Below are 20,034 nucleotides of genomic sequence, written 5' to 3'. Positions count from 1 at the left end.
AAGCTTTGGCAATGAAACCTGGAAGCTGATTGGTTTCTATGCAGAAGGGAGTCTGATTTTGGACTCTCCAGCTTTAGTAAATAAACCCCTATGTGTTTAGCCTTCAACTACAAATGCTGGTGAACTTTGACATAGTTTTAAGAATTTCTGAGTGCTGGTGCTACAGAAGCCATTCACTATGCTTTTGTATGTCCTTTTGGCCAAATTAATATAAGACCTACACTCTACTAATGAACTGACACATCTCACGTTAGTCACTCACTTCTTAATGTTCAAAGTTTGGAGAAGAAAATTTGCTCAATAAAATGTTTGATCTGTATTATTGTGGTTTAAAAGATATTCTCATTACAATACCGGTATTTTGCCAGAACATTTATATGCACTTTGGTCTAATAAGTAACTCAGGATTGCAACAACCTGGCACACTCTTGTTACACTGTAGGCTTTTTTCATTATGCTGACTGAAAGGTTCTATATGGTGGAGTTAGTATAGAGTGATATACAATGTTGAGAACAAAAGTTGTGGAAGTCTCTCCAATATTTTATTTTCTGCAACCAACTGATCTGGAGCTCTTTGTAAGATATGATCCACTCCCTTTTTCCCCGGTCCCTATTTGTTTTCCTCCGTTTACATTCCTTCTTTCTGAATCTCCAGTGCCTTTCCACAGCTTTACCTCTGTATCTTCATTCAATTTCCTATTGGAATTTTTAGCTCAACGTTTTTACCAACCACCCCTCTACAGTACATGAGCTACAAATGACCTCCTTAGCCATTCGCACGTGCTTCAGGCAGCTGGAAAGCTGGAACCATTGCACAGAAGTCCCTCAAGCTTTTCATCTGGAAACCGGCAGCTCTCCAATCAGGACAGTGTATGAGCCTTTATAAACCAAACACCAATCCTATCGTAGATTTTTAAATACCTTGAACATCCAAATCACCTTGAAATCTATGTAACAGCTACATCTTGAAAAGTATTAGTATGATTTGTAATATAAGTATATCAGAGCCAAATTACAATTGTAATATAAATTCAAGGCAGGATCTCAACATTTCCATGATGTGAGAAATTGACTTACATTAGCAAATTTGAAACAAAATCACCAGCTAACACCTCTAACCACTCTCTTTACAAAAAGCAAGTGGCTAATGATTGCACTCTGATTAACAGCATAGCTTATAGAAAGCAAGTAAAGAGTCAGGCCTGCTCAACTATCACATGCTAAGGAGGATGTATGGCATTATATGGGAACACAAATTCTAATTACTGCAATAGCAGACATCAGGTTTGTAGAAGATCTATGATGTTTTAAAACAGTGGTCACTAAATGGTGGACCGCAGTCCGGAACCACAGCCATGCCACCACTAAGTGCCCTCCCTCGGGTTCCCCGCCTGGCCACCAAGGCCATTCCCACAGCAGGCGGGGTGCGAGGAGCTTCAAATCGGTACCATGTCACCATGTCAACAATTGGGCCAGCCCCACGTCGAGCCGCAGAGAGCTGAAGTCCCCATACACACCAACAAGCCGGGCGATCACCAGCTCCTGCCCCCCAGTCCCGACCTGCACCTGCCCACACCCGCCCACCGCGAAGATGACACCGGAGGCTGGGCGGGAGGCCAGGAAAAGGACACTCAGCAGCAGCAATGGCACGGATGAGGTCTGGACAGGACCCCCCACACCTAGCCCACCTTAAAGATGACACCAGTGGCGGGCTGGATGCCCAGAAGAGGACACCCCAGGATTAGTATCTCTGCCCTGCGTAAGGTACTAGGGGAAGGCTTGCATTAAAAGGGGCCATGTGTTGTGTTAGGGGCACTATGTTGTGTTGGGGGGCTGTGTTGTTAGGGGCGTTATGTTGTGTTAGGGGCACTGTTTTGTGTATAGGGGTGCTGTGTTGTGTTTTTAGGGGAACTGTGTTGTGTTTGGGGCTCTGTATTATGTTAGGGGTGCTGTGTTGTTAGGGGTGCTCTGTTGTGTTAAGGGGCACTGTGTTGTTAGGGGTGCTGTGTTGTGTTAGGGGCACTGTGTTATGTTAGGAGCGCTGTGTTGTTTTAGGGACACTGTGTTGTTAGGGGTGCTGTGCTGTGTTAAGGGTCGCTGTGTTGTGTTAGGGGCACTGTGTTAGGGGCTCTGTGTTGTGTAAGGAGTTGCTCTTTTGTTAAGGGACGCTGTGATGTAAAGGGGGGCAGTGATGTGAAGGGGAACTGAGGACACTGTGTGACTTCTTTAAAGAGGGGACTGTGATGTAGAGGGGACTACTGTGTGAAAGGTATGCTAAAGATCATAATGTACTGGGGGACTGTGATTTGTTATATCGCTAACGAGATTCGGACCTCTGCTGGAAGGAAATGTTGCTGACCGGACCTCCGTAAATTTTAATTCAAGACCCCTGGTTAAAAAAAAAATGCTGGTCAACTTTCTGGATATGAGGGGCAGCAAGTACAGCCTCCGATATCACCAAAGTGCACATAGAAATCAGTGAATATTCAGTGTCCGGGGTCACAAACAAAAAGCAGGATATAGCTAAAGACTTTGGACATGATGCAAAAGATGGTCAGAGACTATGGACATTATACAGGAGCTAGTTATAGACTGTGGACATGGTACAGGTTATGGTCGTTGACTATGGATGTAATACCAGAGATGGTCAGAGTCTTTGGACATAATACAAGAGATCGACAGACTGTAGACATACTGCAGAAGACTTTCCAAGACTGTGAACATGTTGCAGGAGACTATCACAAACTATAAAAATGCTAAAAGAGATTTTCAGAGGCTGTGAACATGCTATAGGTGTTGATAGAAGACAGTCATAGACTGCAATCATATTATATGAGACTGCTAGAAATCATTGCTATAACAGGACAATAGGGAAACACATAGTGTTTGCAGGGGACCCAAGGGCCATACAAAAAGTGGCAAAAGGCTGAATGCAGCCCCTCTTTCACAGGTTGGGTAACAGAGGTCTAAATGATCTGTGATAGTCTAAATGTAGCCATACATTATATAATTATTGCATTCTTTCTTTAAATGTCAAATTGCATTAGAGAATCCCAGTTTTTTCATTTTTTAGGATTCATACATGTGTCTATATCACATTTGTACAGAATTTGACTTCAGAAGCTGTTTATTGCTAGTTTTAATATTTAACATTACCTTGTTCAAACTAGGTCTGCCCGATACAATTATATGTATTTAGCTCATATGCTATATTTTATTCAAGGTTTACTGGGAGTGAGCCAAACAACCTGTGGTTAGTCCAGACCTACTTCTCCCTATTCTGACTGTGTTTGATTTTGTTTTCGATCTGCCAGTTGTGTTGATACAGTAGCAGCCCCTTCACCCCTGCATGATCTGTTCCATCTGGATAAGCTGTTTGCTCACTTTCAGCACTGCAAATTTCAAGCAGACTTCATCTTCCAAGTCACTGCTTTGCAAACTTATTCTCTTTTTATGTTGAATGTCATCTACTGTATATAAAAAATAATCAGTTTTTCTACTCATGCAGGCTCCACCTCCGCAACATCTTCAAAATACGTACATTCCTAACCCCAGACACTACTAAACAACTCATTCACTCCCTTATTATCTCACGACTCAACTACTGCAACTCCCTCCTCACCAGCCTACCTCATCACAGACTATCCCCGCTTCATTCTATCCTGAACTCAGCGGCCAGACTCATCCACCTTACCAACCGTTCCGCATCCGCCACCCCCCTCTGTCATTCCCTCCACTGGCTTCCGATTGCCCAACGCAATAAATTCAAACTACTAACATTGATGTACAAAGCCATTCATAAACACTGCCCCAAACTACCTCACCGACCTGATACCCAAATACCACCCAACCCGTACTCTTCGCTCCTCACAAGACCTCCTACTTTCTAGCTCCCTGGTCTCCTCCTCCCATGTCCGACTGCAGGACTTCTCCAGGACTTCCCCCATCCTCGGGAACTCACTACCCCAATCCATCAGACTGTCACCTACCCTCCTCACCTTTTAGGGGCACCCTGAAGACCCATCTCTTCAGGGAAGCCTACCCCACCATCACCTAACAGCCAATCTCCTCCACTCCTCCCACCACTCCATCCCCCACAGCCACTTCCTCCTGTACCATTATCCCCTCCCTCCTAGATTGTAAGCTCGAAAGAGTAGGGCCCTCGAACCTCTCGTATATTGTTTTGTTACTGTATTGTCTCATGTACTGTCCCCCACTAAATTGTACAGCGCTGAGCAAACTTTTTGGCGCTATATAAACACTGTATAATAATAATCAGTTGATGATTGAAACATAGTCCAAAACATGGTTTTTGGACATAAAAGTCTAAAAGTTATGCTTTTTCTTAAAGAAACCATGTTTGGTATTTACAAAAATTTTCGATGCCAGCTCCCTAAAGTAGAAGTATTTTACTCACCTATCTGGCTGCCTATGGCAACTATTTTCCTTCCATTTAGGTGGTGTGGCCTCTGAAAGACTCTTTGGCAGTGGATGAACAAAGAAACCATAGCACATGGTAAGAGACACAGGAAGTCTTGAATACCAAAGTGGAGGTTGTGGCACTGGAACGAAAAGGAGTCACATGCCTTAGGAGAGGTAGCTCTTCTATTATATAGAGCTGGCATTGAGGATGTTTATAAAACCGACAGGGTTGCTTTAATAAAATAATCAGAATCTTACACACCCATCAGTTTGTACTTATTAATTGTGAAATTTGGCATTAGTTCACTTTTTTTGTTTTGCATCTTTTATTGAATTGGTGATAGTTAATGACACTATCATGATAGACCTGCTATTTAAAAAATAAAAATATATATTATTATGCATTAGTGAATGTAGGATCTGCATTTTCACAATTTTATTGTAGCATTTTGCAGCTTATGCATTCAACCATTTACATACAATTTCAACCACCTCCAACCACCTTTTCATTGATAATACATTTGAAAATGATTGAAAGAACAAAGGCAAACCTATCATTAACTGGAAGGAACCGATCGACTTTAAGGTCAAAACAGAGAATCTATCTAAAAGCACTATAAATTGCTGTTTTACAAAGCCATAGTTTTCATTTTTTATTGAAAAATTACCTCAAATTATTGGTTTTCTCTTGCTGTTAATGTTAGATAAATTGCACCTTGACAAGATGTTTTATAAGAAAATAATCAAATATATTTGGCTTTAGCTGTTGTTAGTAATTGCGAAAGAATTAAGTACAAAGAGTTCTGTATGTTCTTGGAAAAAGTCATGGCTTCAAAATCATGAAATAGAAAACTACTTGAATTTACTAATGGAACTGCAGGAGGATAAGAAATTATCTTTTGATGACAGATAATGAGGCATCTACCTCTTTAAGAAATGTGGTAAAATACAGCATTTTGCAAAAATGTTCTTAGTATTCGCTAAAAAATACTTTTAAAATACCACATGCAATCTGCTTTAGTGAATGGAGTCCCAAAACACTGAAACACTTATTGTTAGTATTTAATATGGAATGGATATGGATGAATCTTGGGTTTGGGTCAAGAGCAAGGCAGACCCGAACCCATCTTGTCTGGAATTTGACAAACTCCTGAACAAACTGGTCAGATTTGGCCAATTTACCCACCCAAACCAGAGAGGGATAACTAACCTTATTTGATCACTGACCACACACATTATCCCTGGCTGGCTTATTTACAAAAGGCAACTGGCTGCATATCTGTCTTTTGGGATGGGAGTAGCAGTGGTGAAGCAATAGTCAATGGAAAACCCCACACCTTTTTTTCGTTTCCTTTTTGTAAAGGTCACTTTTAAAGATTTGAATCTTACTAAAGCTTGTTTACCATTTATACACTGCTCCAGATTTCTCTCTATCTTTCCTTCCCATCTCCCCGGCTTCTCTTCTTCCACCATTCCCCCATCCTTCCTTTCCCTTTTATCCCCTTACCCCTCTAAAGATTCCACTCTGTTTCCTCCTTTACCTTCCCTCCCCTCTTCCTTTTTTTCCCCTGGTTTTCCTGTTCTTCACCCCTCACCAATCCCTCCAGTGGCGTTTGATTGCTCAACAAATATATTTAAGTATATTAACAACAACATCTACAACTCTGCCCCAAGCTGTATCACCAGCCTCATCACAAAATATCAACCAAACTGGCCTCTTTGCTCCTCCCAAGACTTCCTGCTCTCTAGCTCCATCGTTACTCAAAAGGGAACGCAATTCTAGGAGGACAGATAGGGCAATCTGTCACAAGACCATGATTGGCAAACGGTATGTTGTTGGTGCAGGGAAGAGGGTTTCGGGTTCCTGGTGAACTTGGCTAACTTTTCAGTCGGATAATGGCTCGATAGTAGGGATGAACTGCACCTTAATGGGGAGGGTGCAGCTGTGTTGGGGGAGAGGATGGCCAAAAATTGGCGGGGCTTTTTAACTAAGTGGCAGGGGATCAAAGGAAGCAATAGCCATCAGCAAGCAAAGGTTAGAGGGTGATATAACCATATTACATAAACCCAAGGTGAGTGGGTTGGCAAATCATAATCACAGCCAGAAAAAAACTAAGAAATAATATGCGCTGGTACAAAATTTAGAGGAAAGCACACAAATGCTAGAAGTTTAGCTAAAAAGAATCAGCAGAACTGGAGCTGCTGATACACGAGGAGGATTTTGACTACGTAGGAATATCAGAAACTTGGACCATGATTGGTCAGCATATATCTGGAGGTATTCTTTGTCTTGGAGGGACAGGGAGGATAGAAGAGAAGAAGGGGTTTGCCTGTATATCAAAAATGATTTGCTAGTAAACATGAGGGATGACATTGCAAATTGGGTGAAGGGTGAGGTGGAATCCCTGTGGGTGGAACTTCAAAGGGAAGAGATATGCGGGAAAATAATAATGGGGATATGCTACAAGCCCCCTAACCTGAAAGCGGAGTTCCACTCACCCTGTCAAAAAATAAAAGTCAGCAGCTACAAAAACTGTAGCTGCTGACTTTTAAAAAACAGCCACTTACCTGTCCCTCGGTCCCGTGGTGTGTCCCCCGCAGACCGTTTCACCAGCCGTCCTGTATTCCATGAGGCCGGCATTTTCATTGTGGGCACCCGGCTGTGTTAGCTTGCGGCTTCACAGCCGGGTACCCACTGTGCATGCGCAAGTAGCGCTGTGCTTCGTGAGTGGTCCTGTCTTCTGGGACCTGTCACGTGTCCCAAAAGACTACAGGGATGGAGAGAGGGAGGACACCTTCAGCTTCTGATCGCCTAGGCAATAGGACTGGAAGTGGGAGTGGGTACCTGTCAAATTCGGGTACCCGCCCCCAAAGGTGCGAATCCTTAATGGGAGTGGAGGATCAGTCCTTAAAGCGGAACTTCCCCTTTTGGGTGGAGCTCCGCTTTAAGGATGAGGAGGAGTTTGATCTCCAATCACAGTTAGAAATGGCATCCAGGCAGGACAATGTCATCACAATTGGGGGACTTCAACTGCTCAGACGTTCATATAAGGCCCGTCATTTCTTAAATGTCTTACAGGACAACTTCATGAGCCAGTTTATGGATTCCCCAACTAAAGAGTGCGTTGCTAGAGCTAATAAATAAAAACAACACAGAGCTGGTCACAGATGTGGAAGTTCGGGACACCTTGGGAAACAGTGATCACAGGATAATTACATTCAGTATAAATCAAAGGATAAGGAAGCACAAGGATAAGGAAACTCAAAAGAGTTTAATATTTTTGGGGACCAAATCCTAGAAAGACTGAACACTGAGGAAAAATGAGAGTACTTTAGGAACATATTAAATAAAGGTATTATCCAGTGTATTCCAATGGGCAATAAATATAAAAGAGTGAAGATTAAACCTGGGTGGCTAAACTTTAACATAAACTGACATATCAAAGAGAAAAGAATGGTCTTCAAGTAATATAAGGCAGAGGGGTCATTGTCAGCATTCCAACACTATAAGGAATGCAATAAAAAGTGAAAGTGCGCAATCAGGGCTGCTAAAATAGACTATGAGAAACACATAGCAAAGGAGAGTAAAAAGAATCCCATGAATTTTTTAAAATATATTTATAGTAAAAAAGTGAAGTCTGAAAATATTGGCCCCCTAAAGGCTGATGAAGAGAAGCTGGTTACATATTACAATGAGTAGGCAACTGTATTGAATACATTCTTCTTCTCAGTTTTTTAAAAGGAAAAGGAGGTGTATAGTAACAGGACTGTATCATTAGCAACGTACCTCAAAATGTACCCTTGTGGCTAACAGAAGACAATGTCTGAAAAAGACTCGAAAAACTCAACAGAAATAAATCATCAAGACCAGATGGCTTATACCCAAGAGTCCTCAAAGAACTCAGGTTATAGCCAGAATGCTATACCTAATTTTTATGGACCACATACTGACAGGAATAGTAGCAACTGATTGGCGAAGGTACCACTATGCAAAAATGGGTAGAGACATATACCTGGAAACTACAGACCAGTCAGTCTAACATCAATAGCATGTAAACTAATTGAGGGGATGATAAGGGACTATATCCAAGAATTTGCTGAAGAAAACAGTATAATCAGTAGTAACCAGTATGGATTTAAGAAAGGTCATTCTTGCCAAACCAATGTTAACATTTTATGAGGAAAGGAGCAGCCATCTAGATAAAGGAGGGGCGGTGGATGTGGTGTATCTGGATTTTTAAAAAGTTTTCAGTACAGTTCCACATAAAGGTTTCATTTACAAACTAAGATCTATAGGCATGGACCACAGGGTTTGTTCATGGATAAAAAACTGGTCACATGGACGCGTTCCAATGGGTGGTGATAAATAACAAGTACTCCGACTGGACTGAAGTGGCAAGTGGAGTACCACAAGGCTCTGTCCTGGGGCCAATTGTGTTTAATTTTTTCATAAAAGATATAGAGGTTGGTATTAAGAGCTCAACCTCAGTATTTGTTGACGATACAAAGCTAAGAAGGACAATAATTTCACAAGATATGGAAACTTTACAAGAAGACCTCCTTAAAATATTGGGGTGGGCAAATGCATGGCAAATTAAGTTTAATGTTGAAAAATGTAAAGTAATGCACTTGGGGGCTAAAAATTTGAATGCAGAATACTAGCTAGGAGGAGAACCTCTAGGGGAATCCCGGATGGAAAACGAACTGGGGTCCTGGTAAATGACAGGCTCAGCAATGGCATGCAATGGCATACAATGGCAAGCTGCAGCAAGCAAAGCAAACAAAATAATAGCATGCATTAAAAAGGGAATTTCCTCTGGAGATAAAACTATAATCCTGCTACTTTACAAAACTCGTTCGGCCGCATCTGGAGTATGCTGTCCAGTTCTGGAGAGAGTCCAAAGAAGTGCAACAAAGTTAATAAGGTGACTGGAGGATCTCAGTTATGAGGAATGATTACAAACACTAATTCTCCCTGCAGAAAAGACGCTTGAGAGGGGATATGATAGCGATATACAAGTATCCTTATGGTAATTTTAGTATAGGGAATAAACTATTCAGTCTCAGAGAGTGTAATAAGACATGGGGCCACTCAATGAGATTGGAAGAGAATCGGTTTAACCTTAAACTACGTAAAGGGTTTTTCGCTGTCAGGGCGGTAAGGATGTGGAACTCACTTCCACAATTGGCTGTGTCAACATTGATCGTTTTAAAAAACTCTTGGACAGATATCTTGACAAGCACAATATACAGGGATATGGGCAATGTTTTTTACATGAATACACACACACCCACACAGGTTGAACTGGATGGACTGGTGTCTTTATTCAACCTTACCAACTTTGCACCTATGTAACTTCCTCCCATGATTGTATCCTGCACTTTTCCAGAGCTTCTAGTCTAGTTGTAGCTTTCACTTGCAAAAAGAAGATGCAGCTGTTTTGTGAACTAACCAATATTTTAGAGTTATACTACTTACAGTTCTGTTATATCAGTTCTTAGTTAAAGAAAATGTCTAGGTCTATATGTTAACATAGTTATGTTGGTCCAGCTCACACCAATGTAATTATGTATATACCATACCTGTGGCATCCCTCTAAGCTGGAAATCACTATAGTAGACACCGCTACTACATTGTACAGTAATCTCCATTAGCTTCTGGATCCTATTCCAAGTGGCTGTCATGTTGCATTGTACTTGGCACTGGCATTATTCAGAAAATGCTTTGCATTTTCTCAATGATTGCAAAGCATTCTCTGATTGGATAAGGTGGAGAGACAGGGCAATAATGTCACCATCTTTACCGCATCCAATCAGAGAATACTTTCCATTCAATGAGAATATCCAAAATGTTCTTTGAATGGCGCGCATGTCAGACAACCTCCTGTGTTGAGTAAGCAGCAGGGCAGTTGCCCAGCACAGGACCCAGAAGCTACTGGAGATCAACGTAGTAATGATGTCTACTACAGTGATTTTCAGCTTGTGGAAGGATCCCACAGGTAAGGTATATGCATAACTACATTGGTCCTAGCTGGAGCAATGTAACTATGTAAAAATATTCATAACCTGGAATTCTTTAGTAGGTTAATATCTGTTTCATTGAGAAGGGTCCTGTTTTTTAAGTAAAATAACGGAACTGTATTTAAAGACTTGTGAAGAACTAAAATGAGCTTGGCTAAAATGTAAGAACAGCAAAAACCTATGTGTGGCTTTTCACTGCGCACAAGCTTTTATTACCGTCTTCTCTGACATCTCTATTGTATGCACCAGAAAACTATACTTGATTTTTTGCAGACATTTGTTGATAAGAATAGATAACTACTGTAGCTAATTGAAATCAAAGTCACAAATAAAGAATATTGCTACCAAGTGTTAAAGTATTACAACAAATTTAAATTGCCCTTGTCTCTAAAAGTTGCTATTGTTCTTCATATAACAAATGGGTTTAGTCATGCTGTTCATTATTCTGCTTAATTCCAGAATTTAAAGACAAGATTATTATTTTTTCAACAGCAATAGTTTTCACGTTTAAAATAGAAATCCATTCAACAGTAAATTATAATTTCATGTTTTCATTTCGTATGTAATATTTCTACTGCTAATACTGTGAATTTAATATGCCTGTTGGTTAGAGATGAGAGAACTGAACTCTGATTCAACCTGATTTGCGCTGAGCATATCAGCAGATCTTGGCTGATCCAATAGCAGCTTTCTGTATACCTACTTTAATTTACTACAAGGAAAAAAATTTCCCTCCAAAGTCTCCCAGTTAGGTACTAGATGTAGCTCTGGCCCCCCCTTGGTGAGTGCACTGCTGGAATACCTTTTCACTAGGATGCACTTTCAACTTTCAAAATCTTTCTATTAAAAGTAGCAGTCCTCAGCTGTATCCTCTGCTGTGCCAAGCAGAGGCGCAAATTCTTGCTAAAGCAGTTACATTGTTGAGAGCCAGATTTATACTTCTACTGGGAGAAGAGAAACTGATAAGAGATAGTTTACCTACTCTTGATCTATATTCCTAGATCTAATAAAAAAGTGAGGAAAACGGCTCCTGGTTTGGTTCTAGAAAAGGTAAACTGTGAGTACAAAGTACACTATACCACCACTGAAAAGACACAAGCTGTGCAAAGACAGCTATAATGAAGGCCCATCTTGATAAGCAGTCCATGATACTTTATTATACACAGGCATGTGCTATTGACACTCAGCAACATGATATTTAGATAGATGTGCTGTCCATGGAAGCTCTTTTGCCCGAGGCCACAGTTTATATTTCTGCAGAAATCCAGGCATACATTGGTCATGTTTAGGAAATAAGCAAGGAAACAGTTGAGGTGATTTACTAAAGGATCTGAGACTCTTGACACACTGAATTTCAATTATCCAGTCATGTGAAAACAAATTCATGTTTGCTTTTATACCCAATCATATGCAGATGAAAATAGTAAACAGTAATTTGCTTTTCACATGATTGGATAATTGAAGTGGATATTTACAAAATTTCTCAACTCCTATAGTAGTAGTAGAGTGTTGTATAGTGTTAGCCAATAATTATAGCAGAAAGTTTGGTTTTTAAGTGTTACACGTTATTGGCTAGCTTAAATTATTAAAGATGAAATGCATAAGGCCTAATGAACGGAGCTATGTTATTCCAAAGCTTGCATCTCTAATAACTCAATGCGGAACTTCAGTCTTTCAATCAACATTGACTTTTTTTAATCGGTATGCAGCTAGCATTAGTATATAAATAGGTACTGTATGTCATATATACTTGTTTTAAACTTTTTAATGTTTCTTCAGTTATTTCCTGGTTTCCAGGCCTAGGCAATTTATGTCATACATCCCAGGAGTCTTCAGAAGGGGAGGAGGGAAGGAAGGGGACAAAGGAAGCTAAGCCAGCGAGAGAGGCCCTGTGAGTCCTAAATTTGCACAAGGGATGTTCCACAACTTTGCTGGGTTCACCAAGGGACAGAAGGATAGTGGAGTTAAAATGGTTTATGGACCTGGCCTGCAGAAGCCGTCTTCCCCATATCGGCCAACATCAATTACATGGCTGTATCTGTTGCTCAGCCATTGTGTATTGAGCCGTACCTCTCTTTATGCTGACTGTATTTCATGGAACTGATGTTCCAGTAAACAAGTTATTCTTCATGGTGGCCTCTGTGTGCATTTATTTGGCCTGCGCAGTAGCTTTGAAGTAATTATAAGAGTTACTGTCAGTGTCACCTGGCTGTCAAGCCTGAGAAAGAGGAGGTCCAGTATCTGGATATCCATGGGAGTGACGGGGTAGAGCTGCACAGCCAAGAGGGTGAAGAGGGGTTCAGGTCTTTGGATGCCACCCGCACATTGGAGAGTCATAGGGAAAGGTTAAGTGGTTTCCCGGCTGCTAGCTATCATATGGGAGAGTCATCCTTCAATATAATCACCTGGTCAAATCTCAGAATTCTAGCACAAAAAAAGTTGCAGAGTCTCCATAACTTTAAGTTGTTGCATCTTTCGCACTGAATGCTTAAAATTTATCCTTACTGCAGGCTTCTAAGAAAATAATGAGCCAATCACAGAAGCAAGACAGTACATTTCTGGGGGCAGTCTGTACAACAACTGTATACAGAACACCTCCAGGTTGCAATAATAAATTCCATTTTTTAAAAATTACAGCAACTGTAGATTGAAATGCAGAATACATGTTTACATAATAATAAATTACAAAGTAGCTAGCATAGCAATTTCATATCATTTTTAAATGAAAATTGAGTTTTCCTTAAAGAAAAAAAAAAAAAGGTTCACTGTACCATGCTTTAAAAATTAAGGCCCACAGTATTGCAACAAATGTCCTCTGTGTGTGGATAACTATACACAAAACAATGCTGATTAACGTGTGCTATTTTGAGTTTTAATGTTCAGTGTGTCAAGACGGCCAGTTCATGTTGAATGGGCTGTCAGTGTGCCAAAATGCAACTGTACCATTTTTTACAACACAGCACACACCAACACAGTAAGGTGGCACTAGGAGACAATTAGGTGTTCTGCATACACATGACAGGGAACATGCTAATTGGAGTAGGGGGCAGATTAAGCAGAGGGATGATAACGCATCAGTGTTTTGCTGCTCGGTTATTGTCCAATTAGCAGGCTGTGGATAAGAAGGTGACATTTCTGCATCTTTTACATCTAATGAAGATAGTAGCGGAGATGCACAAATCAAAAAAGTGGCTAGAGAGGATTGCAACTCCTTTGGCAGATAAGACAGTTTACATTTGTACATTTTAATTGTGTATCTAGCTGTTTACCTAAAGTTCAACTTTAAATTCCAACAAGCAGTGCTTGACAGTTATCAAGATGGATCTATATTCTGTAGCTGGGACATTATTAAGCCTATCACTATAGCAGGATGTATGTCAAGTATGATAGCGCCTGCTTCATAAATAACTTATCTATTGTTATAACAGTAGTAGCTTTATAATGGGAGGCTTCTGTTTACCTTGCTTGAATAAGCCATTTGATAAACTGTTTTCAGCAATATAGATTTTGCACAAACAATATTTAGGAAGCGTAGAGGCTAAAGATACATAACAGCCTATTGCTGTCTAAGTTTTATGCAACAGCTGACATTTCCAAGCAGGAATTTTCATTATAGATCCCTAAGCAGACACAAAGAATTTATGTCATCTGTAAAATAAATCACATACAAATTGCTGCAGTATATAAATACACAATGTTTTGGCACAGTCTGGATCACAGTAGATTTAGTCTAAAGGTCCTTTCACATACGCCTTCCTATCAGGTACACCTATAAGTTTTTCAGGCGGACCTGATCGGAAGCTACATGTCTAAGGGAAGGTTTACCTTGGAGTCTGTCAAGGTCTTTAAAAAAATTGAAAAGTCCTGCACTCTTTTTCTATTTTTGTGGACCTAAATGTGAAAGATGTGAGGTAGTAGCCTGATGGAAACACACAAGTCCATTTTTCTCTGACTGCCCATAGATCTAACACGGGTCTGCAAAGCTCCAGTTGCTAAATGCAGAAACAAATAAATGAGCACAAATATCACAAAAGTGAAGTCTAGATAGATAGGATTAGGAGGTAAAAATGTTATAAAATAATTTAAACTATCAGTGGAAACCTAAATATTATGCCTAACTATCAAATATTTGTGTAGTAAGTCAGTGATGTTTTATTGTCACTAGTTGCAGTCTAACTATAGAATTTGTTTTGATATTTAAGTTTTATGTATTGCTATGGGGCACTTCAGACTTATATATGAGGGATTATGACCATTAAGGACTGGTTGGACTGATTTAAATTATTTACATGGGTTTTCTTTTCTGAAGGAGATATGGCAGATAACAAGTAGAATGTTGGCTCTGCTAAAGAATGGAATGGCATGACTATAGAATCACATTTATCAGTTTCCAGAACTGTGCTGTCTCTAGGATCTTAATCTTAATAAATCGGGACCCGGGGATCAACTTCTGATTATTATCACATTTGAGCATTTCACTCGGGGAATAGTGAAGAGTGTCATATTGGATTTCCATCTGAAATGCTAGTTGCCTGGCTGTTTCTGGCTTCTAAGGCAATGGCTCAGAACAAATTAGCTGCAAATGAAGCTGGAGTGAAATCTAATCAGTCACTATGTAACTGACACAGAATGTTTTGAAAGTGACTGATCAACAAGAAAACCAGGGAACTAGCTTTTTCAGAATGTTGGTTCAGCAATGGCAGTCTGCATATTTACCCAAACACAGATTTCCTTCAATCCCTCAGACTGATAACATAAAAGGCCATTGTTAGTCAATATGGATTAGACATTCAAAATGTGTTTGAGTTTGTAGACATCAGAGCCTTTTGAATTACTCAGGAAAGTGCAAAAATGGTGCTGGACCCTTCAGGTTATCTTATTGATATTGCTATCTTAAAGTACTGATGTTAATGTAAATAATCTGGTTCCTGGGTAGGTGGCTTCTACACCCAGAGGATCTCCATGGTCTCATTGGCTTGTAGTGTAATGCAACAAAAATAAAAACTGCCAAACCACTGCTAAGAGGTCTGGGTTCAACTTTATTCCAAAAAAAGTCAGAGGAACAATTCAAAGAGTAGCCAACATGTTTTTGGGTCTAAAAATGCTCCTTCATCACCAGCAATGGTTTGGCACTTCAATTTCCATCTTGAGTTTTGCAGTCTATGTATGCAATGTGGTATGCATCTTTCTAATTTCCAGATGCTTTAATGTCTCTTGTGGTTTTTTAGTTTTAACACTCTTTCTGAAGAAATTCCCCAGTACTTGCCTGATAATTAGGGTTGTGAAATGTTAGGTTTATTTAGCTGTTTTAGCTGATGTCTTTTACTGATTAGTGTATAAGAGGCTGCCAATGAAGTCAGAGGCCCCAACCCTGCACAGCTTCCTAGGGGTAATAATTATCACCAGGAAGGTGATAGGACCAATAGCAACGTGGGTTATACAAGAATCTAAACAATAACGTCTAATGAACTATAACTATGCATGCCTTAATGTGAATGATTTATAACTGCCCTGTGGAGAAGGTTACTTGAATTAGTTTGCCATTTATTTGGATTTTGTTTGTTCATTGAAAGTTTGATGCTCAACCAGACGCTTATATCTTGGTTAAAAAAAGTATATTGGATTGATTTTAGGTGGTCCCAACAACCCATAAGTGATATGTTTGGACTGTTTTATATTTAATGATTTAAAATTTAGCCTTAGACTTTTAAGATTTAAGACATAATCTTTTCCTGAGAATATACATTATGACATTGGTATTTATAAAAAAAACCTGTATTTAGAGTTCTATATTGTTACTGTAAGATCAACTGAACAATCTGCAGTGTTGGTACATTATTTTTACATGTTTTAAAGACTTGTTCACATGTGCGGTAGCCCTTGTCACCCCTCTGTGAAGCAATATGTAGTGGATTGGTTTTTGCAAGGCATTTGACAGGTGGCCAGGAGGCGATATATCTCCTCCTCCCTACCTGATTTAATCCTGTAAAATGCTGCAACATCATGCCACAACTGAGTGCAACTGCATTGCGCTTAATAAAATTGCATGGATCAGGTGCAGCAGCTGTTTAAATTTTGCTGCAGACATTACATATGTGCAGTTCTGAGAGGCGGCTGCATGCCTGCATTCAGGTGGATGGTTGTGGGCGGCCACCTCAACTGCCTGGTTTTACCGCCCATGTGAATGGACCCAAAATGCTAATACACATGCTTAATAAGGAATGGAAAGCATGTTTGAAGGAATTACAGTTTCCTCCACGTTTTGACACTATCATTTTGTTTTGTGCTATATTGTACTAGTCACCACTAATGAGGAAGTAATTTTTTTGGCTATGGTCCCATGTCCAGCTTGGTTTACTTTTACTGTCTGGCAAGTCTGATTCTTCAGCTTGAGAGCATAAGGTTAAAAGTCACATGATGCATTGCCTTTGCTGCCTTGTCCACTGCATGACTTCATTCTCATAACCCAAATTCAGTTCAAAGGGCAGCAACTGTAAAACATCAGGTGACCTATGACACATGACTCTAAAGCTAAAGGGTCTAACTCAGACATTGTAATTGAAGTGTAGGTATAGCCAAACGTTTTCTTTTAGTTTTGGAAAGAGTAGGAAAGGATCATAAAACCCCTATCAGGTTTTTACTGCTGGCTATGACCATTCTTCCTGTGTTATCTCAAAGAACCCTTCTAGTTCTTATCTTGGACTTCAAAATAATTAGTCTTCAAACTGTAAAGATATAAGACTAGGAGTGGATGAGTAGTTTTCCAAAGAAAACTGTGCAATATTGACACCATTCAATGATGTTAGCCCACAAAGGACAAAAAAACAGGTATTCTAGGCCAAATCTTGGCTATGTGGATGTTGGGGTAGAAAAACATGCTGGCTCTTGAGGTGGAATAACCCTTCCTAAACCCATTTTAAATCCACAGTAGCTAGGTGGTTAGCACTTTCACGCAGCAGCACTAGGGTCATTGGTTTAAATCCCAACCACAACTTTACCTACATGGTGTTTGCATGTTCTCCCTGTGTCTGCGTCGTTTTCCTCCTCCCAAAGACATGCTGGTAGTATAATTGGCTCCTGTCTAAATTAGCCCTAGTATGTGTATGAATGTGAGTTAGGTACCTTTGTTTGCAAGCTCCTTGAGGGTAGGAGCTGATGTGAATGTACAATATAACTGTAAAGCACTATAGGTGCTATATAAGTACTTGAATAAAATAAAACATAGAAGTGCAGGGATGGTATAGCTTACATCTGCCAAGGCTGAAATAGACTACGCAAACTGTAGTAAGCACTTGTAAAAAATGTCTTATTCCAGATGTGGAGATGGATGCTATGAAAGTTTAGAGTCCAGTACTAGGTCCACTTGAGGGTTGGTGAGATGTTAGTTCAGCTGGAACAAAACTGAAAATGTCTAGTGACACAAAGGTCCCTGTGGGAGGATTGCGTAATAAGATATGGCAAACTGTGAAGGAAGAAATGCTCCAACCAATGTTATCCTGAAGAAATATTTATTGATAACACCACTGACAACGAAACTATGATAATGAAATGATGGGTCTGTGTGTTGCTGATTGCTCTGCATCCAGCCATTCAGCTAATCTGTGTTACACACCTTTTATCTGAAGAGTTGACACGTTGTCGCAACATACCTCACTGGTGTTATCAATGGCATTTCTTCATCTGGATACCATTGGTCAGAACACTTCTTACTTTGTGGTCTGCCATATCCCATCACACAACCTTCCCACATGGGCCTCTGCTACACCAGACACTTTTGGCTGTGTTCCAACTGCATTCTTTAAAGCTAGGTTCACATATGTGCTGGCGGTGCCACTGCGGATCCGCACAAAAATCCGTGCAGCCGCAGCACCCGCACAGAGAAATGCGGACCCGCGGGCGGGTGCTATTAGTTCTAATGGCACGTCGCCTGCACTGGAAAACACAACCATACTGGGAACCGAGATTCCCGTGTGGGCTGTGTTTTCGGAGGAAGTGCAAGGACTTCTTCTCTGCGTGTCACGGGGCACGAGAATCCATTCAAATTAATGTGCTCTTGTGCCCACGCAAAACACGGCCCACAAGGCCGCATATATATGAACCGGGGCTTAGTGCTAGCCCAGTTGGCCAAGAGCGGCCGAACACTACTACAAATGTATCCAGTTATATTGAATTTTCATCTCAAATATCCAAATCAGCCTACATATGGCTGTTTTATGCCTTTCTCTTTCTTTTTGTGCATCGAGATTTACTCCATTTTGCTGAAAGGCATAAATGGTCCAACACATAGAAGACTAATAATATTACTCTTAAATTTGCCTAAATATTGTAGGTGTTAACGTTTTGAAAATGCACCTTGCAATGATTATGTCTTTTTGTTTTAGCCTCCGCCTCACCAAACTAAAACAAATATGTCATCAACTTAGGGCGGGTACTACCACGTGATTTTATATCTGGCAAGGTGTCACCATTTTGTGGTGAAGCAATGGAAAAAGCTAAAAAGTAAGGTGCCATTTTAAAAGCAGAAGCCCGGAGGTGTAATGATAATGCTTTTCGAATGACGAGGCCAGTGTCGGCATGTTATTAGTATATACAGCAGCTTTTTGGCAGGGGAACAGCGTGCTACAGTTTATTGTATTTCTGGAATCAAAAAACCTATTTACGATTTAACAGCAGCGATCCCTTGAGGTAAACAGGAGCACGCACAGAGAGTCGTCTTTTTAGCAACGCTTGCCATACGGTATTTCTTCTTGTGGTATGAAGTTTTTCTTTTTCACCTCTTTTTACCTCTAGATAGAGAGCTTTTGTTCATATTCTCACCGGTCTGTGATGTATTGACAAACTGTCTGCTGAGTGCGCAGCATAGTTTTAACAGGGCAAGCCAATGCAGATTTGTGATGTGTATAGTCAGGGCTGCTTATAGTTTGAGAAGGAAGCGAATGCAATAGGTCAGAAGAATGTACCATTTTTAAACACCCCTCCTTTCCTTTTATACTCATGTGTGAGATGTAGCAGAGTGAAGGCAGCGTGTACACAAGGCAGAACAGGCAGCACAGGAGAAGAGTCAGCCTGGAAGTGATCTGCAGTTCTTGCCTTCCCGTCTAGTGATTTTCCAAGCTCTTCAGCTTCTCTCGCTCTCTCTCTTTCCCTCCTCTGTGGAAAGGACGGGTCGTTTTATTGGAAAATAACATGGTTCAGCCCACTAACTGCATGCTGCATGTTGGGTAAATTCAAAACCCACATGCGAGACCTAGTGCAGAAGAATTATTTACATCTGATGGATATTTTCGCTGCTTATTGCATAGTAATGAGCTTCTGACAGGCGCGACCTTTCATAAGACAGCCCACATTATTGGCTTCTTGCCCAGAATATTGCTGCAACATTATCTGTGATTGGTTATCTTCCTATCATGCATTGCTTCACAAGGGAAACAGCTTCTTCTTCTTCTTTTTTTATTTTTTAATAAATCTACGATGGCTGGCTGCAATATGTTACTCTGTAAGTATCTGCACGGGGGGATGGACAGGCAAGTATGTGCTGTAGCCGCACAGAAAAAAAGAGGGAAGGAAAGTGTGCAGGAGAAAGTCAAGTAC

The 20,034-nt window shown here is 40.4% G+C and overlaps 1 protein-coding gene across 19 annotated transcripts in view; it reads left to right on the top strand.

Moving 5' to 3' along the window:
- The window catches only part of MBNL1 (muscleblind like splicing regulator 1), a 262,308-nt gene that overhangs the window by 51,348 nt on the left and 190,926 nt on the right, over nucleotides 1–20,034 (top strand). The window contains exon 1 of one of the 19 annotated variants that reach the window (XM_089672614.1): nucleotides 19,485–19,939. The exons of the other annotated variants lie outside the window; for them this stretch is intronic. The gene's annotated coding sequence lies outside the window, so the exon portion shown is untranslated. Of the gene's footprint in view, nucleotides 1–19,484; nucleotides 19,940–20,034 lie in introns of those variants that run through there. 19 annotated transcript variants of the gene reach the window in all.

Source organism: Staurois parvus, unplaced genomic scaffold, assembly GCF_062004578.1.
Source record: "Staurois parvus isolate SC_StPar_1 unplaced genomic scaffold, SC_StPar_1.0 ptg000131l, whole genome shotgun sequence".
Taxonomy (NCBI): Eukaryota; Metazoa; Chordata; class Amphibia; order Anura; family Ranidae; genus Staurois; species Staurois parvus.
This window is presented reverse-complemented; position numbering and strand designations above follow the sequence as displayed.